This window comes from Sinocyclocheilus grahami, unplaced genomic scaffold, assembly GCF_001515645.1.
Source record: "Sinocyclocheilus grahami isolate Dianchi unplaced genomic scaffold, SAMN03320097.WGS_v1.1 scaffold151.1, whole genome shotgun sequence".
Taxonomy (NCBI): Eukaryota; Metazoa; Chordata; class Actinopteri; order Cypriniformes; family Cyprinidae; genus Sinocyclocheilus; species Sinocyclocheilus grahami.
The window spans coordinates 15,888-27,810 of NW_015505330.1; the positions used below are offsets into that span (position 1 = coordinate 15,888).

Below are 11,923 nucleotides of genomic sequence, written 5' to 3' on the forward strand. Positions count from 1 at the left end.
CACTATTGCTGAATGCTGGCAGTTGCTGTCCGTGGTGCTGGTTGAGCGTCCACATTGTAGTTCAGTTCATTTCCCTTATAGTGTCATGGATATGTGACCGATCAGACCAATATATTTAGCTTGATGTAATAGTATAAATGGATATGTCACACATACAATACATTAAAATTGACTGCCATCACTAAGTTTAATTTAATAGCAGTAATTTGTTGTCCTCCGAATGAAACTATTTTATATCAGTGAATCAAAATGAATGCCTCTTTGGTCATGTTCTGTCATTTGTACAGTACATTATTTTACACCAAATACCCACCCACACGTATGACCCCTCGCTTGGGTGGTCATATATTGCTTTTACTTTACTGCCATCTTCTGGACATAAAACGGCGTTGCAGTGTTTTTTTGTCAAACAGACGGCTCATGCAAATTTTATTTTTAAATGATAATTGATTAAAAAAAATGTATGTCCATGATTGAACTTCCATTATTATTTTTTCATATAATGATAGCATATTGCCCTGCAAGTTTCACAATTTACGAGCTTGTCGTAAAAAAAAAGGTCACTTTAGAGCATCTGAAGTGACATTTGTAGGGGAAGAAAAACCCTGAGGCTGAATTAGGAAATAACACGCAACAATATAAATGGGGCAAACTTTTTCAATATACTTTATCAACACAATGGTCAAATGTGACCCTGGACCACAAAACCAGTCATAAGGGTCAATTTTCCGAAACTGAGATTTATACATCATCTGAAGTTTTAATATATTTACGGTAGGAAATTTACAAAATATATTCATGGAACATTGTCTTTACTTAATATCCTATTGATTTTGGCATAAAAGAAAAATCGATAATTTTGACCTATGCATTTTTTGGCTATTGCTACAAATACACCCGTGCTGACTGGTTTTGTGGTCCAAGGTCACAAATATTAGCGAGAGTATTGTTTTGATCAAAATGATCGCGGTCCCTTTAAATCCTGATTCATATGGGCATTTGATTGGCGCGCATGCGCTCGTTGTGGCGTAATTGATTGTTTGAGCTGAGTTTGCAGACTCTAACGAAAAACGGCGGCAAACGTTAGCTGTTTAGAAAAATAAAATGAATATTCCCATTACGTACGATTTATAAGGCTTATTACAGGAAAATGTAAGCTATGACCGGTCTAAACACATTTTAAGTGTTGATAATATGTTGATATGTCTGACTACACCGATATGGGTAATCATAAATCAAGTAATGTTATTGCTGTTCTGATAGCCATTATTAGTTTTCTCATTAGTAACGTTAATCCCATCATAAATTAAAAAGTGTTGGTGTGTTTCTCTTTTCTTTTTCTTTTTGGAGTACACGATGAGGAAAGGACTTGGGTGACTTGCCTAGCTTAAGAGTTTTGTTGGTTTATGTATTTATTTATTGGGACTGGAGTTGTGAATGCAATGTTTATAATTGACTTTTTTTTGTCCCCTTTCAGCTAAAGTATTGTCTGACAAGTCCTCCAGATATGGATATTATGGATCTTACAGGTTAGAGAACTGCTTGCTTATTTACTTGCTTAGTTACTTACTATGAGATGTGATTGAAGAGTCTCAGCGTTCTAAATAGTTTTGGATTCTCCAACTATTTTAAATCAGAATCCTTGGAATTTATCTGTAACAAGAGTAAAACTTTATAATTTCATGTAAATAGTTTTACAGTGTACTCAGTGTAATTAAAACAGCGAATGTCTGCTCAGGGACTATAGGACTTATGAAGTCATCAAAATAAAAAAAATGATAAAGTAACTTGCCAAGTTACTGTCATAGGTTTGATGCTTTGCTGTGATGCCGGTTTCAAGCTGTTCAAACAGCCTAAACCATTTATCTGCCTGTCTCTCTAAAATGCCATTTATCTATCACACTATGAATGTTGTTTTATTGTTTTTGTGTTATTTTAATAATATTGTGGTAATGGATACGTTTAAACCCCAAAACCTAAATCCTGTATCATATTTTTCATAATGAATATGAAATTTATCAGTATGCCATGCTTGAAAGTGACTTAACAGCGGCTGGGGTGGGGACTAACTGAGGTTATATGAGGTTGCATGATGCACACTTTCAACTGCAGTTCACATTTTGATCACAAGGTGGAAACCTGTGACTGAGGAGATCTAGTCTACTAAAATATTTGTGATGTCTCTATCTCTGTCTCTCTATCCATCCTTTTCTTAACATATATGTAAAAACAACAACAAAATTATCATCCAATTCTTATTTTACATTTTGGCTTTCTTCAGTACGTATTCATTCAATTGCCAAAGATCATCAAATTAGGTCCATGTTAGGTCACTGCTCTGCTGTAGCCAATAGACCAGAGATTAGAAAAATTCACCACTTTGCTCCACAATACAGATATTGTGCTCATATTAATCACTGATCTATTCACTGCAGTTCAGCTGGATGGTGTTGTAATGCGAAGTGTTACTCACAAGCAATTAAATCACGAATGCGCTCCGGCAATAAAGGATGCGTTCTCAAGAACAGCTGTGACTGACACCAGCTTTATCTGCCCACCGTGGGAACGCAGGTATACCTATTAAATTCTTACAGAGACTGCAGAAGCAGACGGGGGTTTCCATAGAGACCGCAGGAGGCCAAGTCCACAATAAGCAACCACCAAACTATCTTTACACCCTGCTGCTTAAACATTCCCTGAAACTTCCCAGCCAGTTATGAGATTGATTGATTGATTGATAGATAGATTGATAGATAGATCACCATCAGGCCATCCATAATGTACAGTAGATGAGTTTGTTTCTTTATTGGAACAGGTTTGGAGTAATTTAGCATTGCATCAATTGCTCACCAGTGGATCCTCTGCGGTGAATGGGTGCCATCAGAATGAGAGTCCAAACAGCTGATAAAAACATCACAATAATCCACAAGTAATCCACTCCAGTCAATCAATTAACATCTTAAGCAAAAAGCTGCGTGTTTGTAAGAAACGAATCGATCATTAATGAGTTTTAACATTAAACCGTAACTTCTGACCAAAAGTCCATAATCCATAGTAATGCTTTCTCCATCCATAGTAATGCTTTCTCCAATGAAAGTCCATCCCCTGTTGTTCTCTCAAATCAAAATCCTTCAACATAATTGTTTAGAATGGTTTTAACTTGTAAATGATGCTTGATCTGTGCATATTTCTCTCCTGATTCAGACAAGACAAATTTTTCACTGGCGAAAGCAGTATTATGGAAAGAGGACTTGTATTTTAGCCAGATAGATTTGTTTCTTACAAACATAATTTTTCGCTTCACAAGATGTTAATTCATGGACTGGAGTCATTTGTTGGATTATTGTGAAGTTTTTAATCAGCTGTTTGGACTCTCATTCTGATGGCACCCATTCACTGCAGAGGTTCCATTGGTGAGCAAGTGATGTAATGCTAGATTTCTCCAAATCTGTTCCAATGAAGAAACCAACTGTTTTACATCTTGGATGGCCTGAGGGTGAATATATTTTCAGCAAATTATAATTTTTTGGTGAACTGTTCCTTTAATTGTGTTGTTTGTGCATTTGTATGTGATGCAAATGGAGGCGGTTATATTTCTTGTGCCGTCTTATATTGGAGGGGGGGGGTTGCACCTCGCTACCATACTAAAATTTACAATGTAGGCAAGACATGCCTGTAACCCTTCAGCTCGCACTCTCACGCTGGGCTTCTTATCGCTCTATTGACACCAGGATGGATGGATCAGTTTAGCACACAGCACTGGCAGGCTTATCTCCACTGCTCACCAAATTGAGATGAGACCTGTGTCTAGCCGACGGTATCAAACAGCTTTAGCCTGAACATGAGGGCATCAATCTACCTCCCCCTTGATGATCCTTATTCTCAAATTTCAAGCCTGTCACCGCTCAAGCCAACAGCAGAGCCTTGCCTTCCCATAATGGACATCAGACTCTGACCACAGATGTTTTGCCTGCTGTTAAAAGCCCAATGATTATGAGCCAGATGGTAAGCAGTCTCACTTTAGTGCATATTGCAGATATTTGCTAAATACAGTTTCTAGGGCCAGAATCACCTACTTTTTTTGTTCAGATGAGACAGAAGACAAACTCAAGAATTTGAAGAGTATGGAAAGTGCTGATCTGTAATGTAAATCAATGGGTGACATGCACCAATGGCTGAGAAGGGAGGATATACAATACTGATGTAATTTAGTGAAATTTTTTGGGGGAAAAAATGAACTTTTGTGTCATTGTGTATGTTTCAGTTTTTAAGTAGGAGGATTAAACTGCAAAGTCTTAAGATTAATCATGAATAAATCCTATTTTAATTTACATCTGCACCTGCAGCATTGATATTAGCTTGTTTAAATTCCACTAAGGCTGTGTAGTGGTGTGTTTTGGTGTACATGTCTGTAAGAGTCAGTTCGGGTTATGTCTCACAGTTCAGTGATCTAAGTGCACAGTTGGCGGCACCCACTGACTCTGAGAACCCAAGTCTCAGTCAATGACTCATGATGTGTGGAGTGGGCGTCTGGACACTCATTCGTAGAAATACCATTTCCTATGGACATGATTTAGTTACTGAGTACTGTAATTTACACAGAAAAAAAGGGTTGTGGTGATTAATAATCAGCTGTTTTTCCCAATGGCTTTGTTTTCTGACTTCATGTAATACAAAGTACCTTCATTAGAATACAGTGGTGAAAACTATCTATCTATCTATCTATCTATCATTTGTTTGTGTCCGTCCATCCATTTGTCTGTCATTTTTTTTGTGTCCGTCTCTCTATCGATTTGTCTCTATCCACCTGTCTAGCTTTCTGTCTTTTGTTCTTTCTGTCTGTCTGTCTGTCTGTCTATCTATATATATTTTATAGATCCATTATTAATTTATCCACCCATCCATCCTTAGTTAGTTTATTTATTGATTTGTTCATTTGTTCTGTCTGTCATTATTTCTGTCTGTCTCTCCATCCATCATTTGTTTGTTCCATCCGTCCATCTGTCCGTCCGTCAGTGTGTGTCATTGGCTGTTCTATCATTCTGTCTATCTAGAATTCCTGCCAACCATTAATCAGTATAGTAAAGGTTACTTTAAAAATGGATGAGTTAAAAATGAATAAGGAAACATGGCCATTTAGTGTTTTATGTGTATAGCATATAGGCCATTTATGAGCTTATGAGAGCAGGACAGTGTGTGCAGACAGCAGGAGAAAGACACAAGTCTGTATTTACCATGGTGGCTTACTCCTCATTGATCATTGTAATGAATGTCAACATTAAAATTCACTGCCACGTTCCTCTGTTCTCGCTAGCGATTTACGATATAGCATTCTTAAATTAGACTCTGGTCCGTCCATCCATTTGTCTGTCATTTTTTTTGTGTCCGTCTCTCTATCGATTTGTCTCTATCCACCTGTCTAGCTTTCTGTCTTTTGTTCTTTCTGTCTGTCTGTCTGTCTATCTATATATATTTTATAGATCCATTATTAATTTATCCACCCATCCATCCTTAGTTAGTTTATTTATTGATTTGTTCATTTGTTCTGTCTGTCATTATTTCTGTCTGTCTCTCCATCCATCATTTGTTTGTTCCATCCGTCCATCTGTCCGTCCGTCAGTGTGTGTCATTGGCTGTTCTATCATTCTGTCTATCTAGAATTCCTGCCAACCATTAATCAGTATAGTAAAGGTTACTTTAAAAATGGATGAGTTAAAAATGAATAAGGAAACATGGCCATTTAGTGTTTTATGTGTATAGCATATAGGCCATTTATGAGCTTATGAGAGCAGGACAGTGTGTGCAGACAGCAGGAGAAAGACACAAGTCTGTATTTACCATGGTGGCTTACTCCTCATTGATCATTGTAATGAATGTCAACATTAAAATTCACTGCCACGTTCCTCTGTTCTCGCTAGCGATTTACGATATAGCATTCTTAAATTAGACTCTGTAATGGAATAGACAATCATTCTTAAATCCAAGACCACGCTGAATGACCGAATGCGACATACAGAGCTTGGATTAAAACACAGGTTTTGTGCCACCAATGTGAAGTGATTGCGAGTCAAACCCAACGGAATAATTCCAGGGAATTAGAGCTGGAGCTCTGTAAGTGATAGGAATGCTGTCATAACACATGGAGTGGATGCCGTCACTAATCCTAGAGAGTTTCAAGCATCAATTAGACTGGATAGGACACATGCTAAATAAATAGGACGTGTGTCTTGAAAAATGTACCTGCTCTATTAGAACATAATTTAAGCTGAAGTGTATAATTTCTGCACAACCTTCATCACCAAACACAATTGTGCATAACAAAGACTGTTTAGCTCTTATTTCAATAAGTCATTCCTCCATTCGGCACAAACTATTTAAGATCTGATGGTGTTGATTCAAATTGTACCTGAGTTCAAACAGGTTATTCCAGTGTTACATGAAAACAGATTATAAAAAACATGTCAAACATTTTTAGAAAGCTAGATGATTATCCATTATATATTTGATAATGCCCTTAGTTTGCACTGCATCCCTATGCAAACTGTCTTCCCCCTTCTTTCACACACACAAATACACCAGTTGTGTTTATTCTTAAGTTGTGTGTGTGTGTGCGCGTTTTTGTGACAAATGAGGACATAAATTTGTATAATGACAAAGGTATGACATAGGTATTACAAGGAGAAGGTGACTTTTCAGGACATTATCCCATGTCCCCACTTTTCAAAACGCTTATAAATCACACAGAATAGAGTGTATTGAAAATCTGAAATAGCACAAAGTCTCCTGTAAGGGGTAGGTTTAGGAGTAGGGTTGGTAAAGGGCAATAGAATATACGGTCTGTACAGTATAAAAACCATTACGCCTATGGGATGTCCCCACTTTTCACAAATGTAAACCTGTGTGTGTGTGTGTGTGTGTGTGTGTGTCAAAGGACATCAGGCAAGAGGGTTCTAATGAAAGATGATTTCTGTGCTCTGATCCAAGGGGCAAAATGTCTATTTCTGGTTCCTCATATCAATACACCTCTGTCAGTAGCTTGAAAAATCGGCGCTGTGCTTTGAATGTGAAAGTGCTCTCACCAGCCTTTCAAGAAATAAAGACAGTACTGGATTAAGTTGTTTACAACAAACTGCATAATGCTCATTAAGAATAGTGATAGAGATTCTCTAAGCAGTCAAACGTATATGGTAAAACGTATTTTGAAAAATGATACTAAGCTAGTTGCTTTCTTAATTTAAAAAAGTGCTTTTATCTTTAATATATTTTTAGAAGAATGTGTGTGTGTGTGTGTGTGTGAGTGTGTGCTGTATATACATGCATAGTGAAAAATTATACTAAGTTATTAGCTTTACTAATTAGAAATAATAAGAAATAATGTAATGTGAAAATCATATATACTGTTGTCATTATGTAGATATTTAAACGCTAATGTCTCTTGATTTTAATTTTTCTAAAAAATAAATTTATTTTTGTTTTCTCTTTTTTTATTTTAATTATAAAAAAATTTTATGTTGTGCTTTTTGCGCATGCTTTTTGCCATAATGCAAAAAGCCATTTCATGCTTATGTGAGCATATTTTCGCACATATAGATTGAAGTTTATAGATAGTAACTGAAGTATAGGAATTCAATGCATTTCCTTTTCACATAATGTCAGTGCAGGAAAGCAGTCAGATAGGGCACGTTGACTGTGAGTACTCATCCAGAATGTGTGAAATATAAGCAGCAGAACTGTGATGCCCTCTAATAATTAAACCTTCAAATGACATGACAGCTCCTAACTGATGATTACAGAAGGAGACGTGCAGTGTTTATGAGTCAGATGCATATGGAAGCATTGTGTTCACATGTTCACCAGAGCTGTTATGAGTAAAGCATTGCTACCTATCCTCCCGCTTATTATTCAATCCATCATTTTTCATTGGTTTTCAACATTAAAATCATATGCGCTTGGCAGCTCCTTGATCGAGCCATGAACCACAATGTCTGTGAAGCATTGCAGGGTGACTGTGACGACCCTCATAATGGAGAGATGAGCTCCCTGTCCACTACATCCCCTCAACATGACAGCACTTATATATCACAGAATAACCTCTAGCTGACACTGATCAGGATAGCGCTAATGCAAAATCAAAGACGGGCAGAGTGACAGATACAAGACAGGATTGGTTTTCAGCAGAGCTAAAATCCATGTGCGAGGATTACTTCACTCAAAAATTAGCTGTAAATGCTTATAGAAAGAGGCTACAAATTTAAATGTGCAAGTAAAAAGGATAAATGCAAATTGGAGTATACATGGCAAGAATTAGAAACCCAAACCATCTGAGATCAACAGAAAGTTGCAATGGAGGTTTGTGCGGCTTCAGGTCAGCTCAACTAATCGTATCAATTAGGACTGAGGCTGTTATTTCTTGCTCTAAAAATGCCTGACAAACAAATTGTTCAGACATGCATATCACAAAGTTTTCATCATTTTGACTTCAGTTTTGAGGACATTGGTGAGAAGTCCTCATTATACCTAAACCAAACCAGTGTAGTTGACTATAACTGCCTAATGTGATAGTAGATGCTATTGAATCCTACTAAAATAATAATAAAACAATACTGAATAATACTAAAATAACACTAGTCCATTTTCCTCATATGGACAAAAACAGTAAAAACATTCTTTAAGATATCTTCATTTAAATTATGACCATTTTTCATTTTATCACGTTCACTCTATGCCAGTTTCTCAGACATCAGGAAAGCACAAGTTGTTCACAATCATCAGGCTTTCGTTACATCTTGCGTTAGTCTCCAGAAATGGCTAGAATGGAGAACATGTCACATGTCAGCCCGAGGGGATATACATGGACCCTTGTTGCCTTGTTGTGAGTGACAGTTCAACAATTAAACTGACAAGGTGAACACATTCACACACGCTGGCCCCGCAGCCTCAATCTAAGGAGACTAAATGCACTGTAGATTTCATAACATGCAAACAGCATGCAGGCTTTGGCCACTCAGATGTCCAATCATTCCTGTATAATGGAAGCCAGTGGGGCATTGAAAGGACAGTAGCCTGAAACTCTTTCTCTCATGCTTTATTCTTGATTGCTGTTAGAATAATTGATGATGGAGACTTGCTTGTTTTTCATTCATTGTTGGTTTTACTGAGCAGTGATGTGCTATTTTCAGTCTGGAGGGGTCTATCAGACATATTGGGCCTCATTTACGAAACGAACGTACGACAGAAAATTGAGCGTACGGTCGTTTCAACGCAAAACTACCTTTCCAAACCTGCATTGTGTTATAGAAGAATAATGAAAAACAAGATTTGTAGTGGGATGTGACATGATATTCTTGGAGCTAAAAGCTTGCATTATTTACAGTACGGAGCTCAAATTGATAGTAAAGCATATAGGAACCAAATAATTCAGAATCAGAGGGTTCAAAAGAGCAAAACATTGTATTATAATGTGTTATTATACATTAAAAAGGTAATATTCTGCCAGAACATTATTTGTTATGTTTACTGATATTTCTTTTAAATCTTAAACCAATCACGGGTAAAACACCTGTGAAAAATCAATATGGAAAATTACTTCAGGTTTATTTTTCTTGAAAATTGTAACGGAGGGAACACAGGAAGCGTGCGGATCCATCTGCAAGGCTTTATTTGCAAGAGACGTGGTCAAAAACAGGCATAGGTCAGACAAATGGCAAACAGGTATATTGATGGCAAGGCAAGAGGGATAATCCAGGTACCAGGCAAAGGTCCAGGCAGGGGCGAACAGTATCCAATTGGGCAAGACTCGAGGGATAATCCAGGTACACAGGCAGTGATCAGAACACGGAGAAACAGACAAAGCAAGATGATGAAAACAAGGAAAAACAAGACACTAGGCTCGGTAAGGCAGCTAACAGTAGGGGAGTGAAAAACGCTATACAATACTCGGCGATCTGAACAGGAACTGAGTGGGTGTTAAATAGAGTGAGTAATGGCTCTCAGGTGAGCGTGTGATCAGTGAATTCAGTTGTGTAAGTGCAATGGATGATGGGAACTGTAGTCCGGAGTGACATGTAACAGTCTGTGTAGTGTGAGAGTCAATGTAATGGTAGAGTGACCTCTCCTGGTAATCGGCCGGAAGGCCACGGACCGGATTCGTGACAAAAATAGTTCCACTTTTACACTTTTCTCAAAGTATAAAATGTTCTCTGGAATACTTGACTCTGATTGGTAAATCATGGCATTCTGTATTTAAATATATTTGTATAATAATGCTAAACTACATATTTGAATGACATGTCATGCTATTTTTTCTTGTATAATAAACAAATAATAAAAAAGTTGTAAATAAAATAAAGATTATTAGAGTGTGTTTTTCAAGAAAATATTATTTAAGCCTTCCTACTTGAAAAATTCATGTTTTATTCAAAGTATTTCTCGCCAGTTCTTTGTAATTATTTGTAACATTTCTGAGTGAAAATTGTTTAAAAACATTTAAGTGTACATTTTCGCATAACAAACCCATTTGGGGGTTATACAAATCCTCTCTTGCTCACTGTATCAGGGTTTATTTTGCAATAATGACTGGCTGACTCAGTCCTGTTCCACTTATCGGGCCGAAAAATAGCTTAAATGTGTTAAACGAACTTGCCTCTGGAATGTAGGCCCTTGGCAGTTCATAGCTCATGATAACAAGATGTAAGCTCAACATTAGTACCATCTCTTTCCCCAGCAGACTGAGGAGATTGCAAACCTTTGAGGCAGACGACTCTTTGATATCCGCAGAGATGAAGGAAATAGCAGTTGCCTGTCAGCACGATCAAGGTTTTCTTAAGTGTGCCAGGCTTTTGATGAGGCACCTTTTAGCAGTCCGAGGCTCAGAGGTAAGATAGAAAGCAGTGCCTCATTCAACAGCATCTCCTTTTGTGTTAAGCATGGTTTTTATTCTTCAATACGTGCATCATCTCACTGGTGCCTCTATTTTCTCTTTTAGCCATTTGGCTCGGTTCTCTTGTTAAACGCAGCATTGATGTGGGTCAAACACATGTATCTGAACATGAATTGTTCACAGCTGCTTCTTTTTAGCGATTACATTTTAAGATTTTTTTGTAATATCTAATTTCATAGTGATTTCAGCAAAATAAGAGACCAAATAGGGCCTTTTCAGCATATTGTAAAAGCATTTTTCACTTAAAGATTATCAAATATGAGGCACTTTGACAAACCGCTGAAATTTCTTGCCTTTCATTTCCTTAATAGGCTTGAGGTCTTTCTTTCTGGTGCTCTTGCTCTCTTTCCCTCTCTGTCTGTGTCATTAATTATTAAATATCAGAGAAAGCCTAATTACATCTGAACAGTGTGACGGCATTAAGTAAATTGTCTGAAAAATTGGAACAGTGCAGCATACAGAGCTTTCTCACTCAGTTGCTGCTCTCTGAAAGACGTCCATCATCTCTCAGAAGATACGGTATCATTCTAACGTACTGTTTTCTACTTTACCCATAGTTGCCTTTTCTGAAATTGGCAAATGTGAAATGTTTCAAATGTGGAATGTGTCTGTGTACATTTTGAGTTGAAATGTATTCTATAATAAGGGATATAATAGGATATTCTGTAATAAAATTTTATAATATATGCATGAAATTGAAGTCTAAAAATGATAATTGCAAACAGGGTTTTATAGTTAACTGAAACTTAAATGAAAACTTACATATATACATATATATGTGACCCTGGACCACAAAACCAGTCATAAGTAGCACATGTATATTTGTAGCAATAGCTAAAAATACATTGTATGGGTCAAAATGATCGATTTTTCTTTTATGCCAAAAATCATTAGGATATTAAGTAAAGATCATGTTCCATGAAGATATTTAGTAAATTTCCTACTGTAAATATATCAAAACGGAATTTTTGATTAGTAATATGC

The 11,923-nt window shown here is 36.9% G+C and overlaps 1 long non-coding RNA gene across 1 annotated transcript; it reads left to right on the top strand.

Annotated features, from left to right (window-relative positions):
- Positions 1-1,074: 1,074 nt before the first annotated feature.
- LOC107592194 (uncharacterized) lies at positions 1,075-2,532 on the top strand. The gene is made up of 3 exons (XR_001609952.1): positions 1,075-1,152; positions 1,478-1,529; positions 2,436-2,532. It is a non-coding gene; the product is annotated as an uncharacterized lncRNA (long non-coding RNA).
- Positions 2,533-11,923: the final 9,391 nt, after the last annotated feature.